The sequence below is a fragment of the Frankliniella occidentalis genome, unplaced genomic scaffold (genome assembly GCF_000697945.3).
Source record: "Frankliniella occidentalis isolate FOCC.00 unplaced genomic scaffold, Focc_3.1 Scaffold99, whole genome shotgun sequence".
Taxonomy (NCBI): Eukaryota; Metazoa; Arthropoda; class Insecta; order Thysanoptera; family Thripidae; genus Frankliniella; species Frankliniella occidentalis.
In genome coordinates this window covers 741,941-742,450 of record NW_026267228.1, presented here as the reverse complement: position 1 = coordinate 742,450, position 510 = coordinate 741,941, and the positions used below count along the sequence as shown (strand labels likewise).

The following is a 510-nucleotide window of genomic DNA, read 5'->3' as shown; positions in this document are numbered from 1 at the left end:
GGGGGGGCAAACAGGACATCATACTTCAGATACAATACAAAGAATGCCTAATTCAACGGGAACACTGACAGACTATACACTGCCACTGCCCATCACAAAGTCCTCCTACTTTACACATGGTGAGCTGGCGGTCTGTGTGAAGTACTAACGGCAGGAAGTGCATGGGGGAAGGGGGGAGGCAGGGGGAAAATGAAGGGGTGGGGTAGGGTTGGGGGAGGAAGAAGAAGGGTGCCGGCCACAGGTAAGGTGCCCCCGCCCTCCTACAGCTATTAGCACGGCAACCCCCTACCACCCACCACAAACCTTCTTCCCGCAAAGCATACATTCCGTTCGCGGTTGCTCATTTGGCAGTCTTGGAAGGGGGGTGCCTACAAGCACCGCAAGCTGTCCCAGCAGGCTGCAAGTACGGTGTAGCTAAGGCGCTCCGGCCACCTGGGGTAGGCGAACCCGCCAGTCGTCGTGGTTATGCTGTACCGCACGCAGGCGTGCGTGTTGCCTACCTGCAATGCT

At 57.5% G+C, this 510-nt stretch overlaps 1 protein-coding gene across 1 annotated transcript in view; it reads left to right on the top strand.

The window, feature by feature from the left end:
- The window catches only part of LOC113202966 (DNA-binding protein D-ETS-3), a 103,758-nt gene that overhangs the window by 969 nt on the left and 102,279 nt on the right, over window positions 1-510 (top strand). The gene's annotated exons all lie outside the window — the stretch shown is intronic.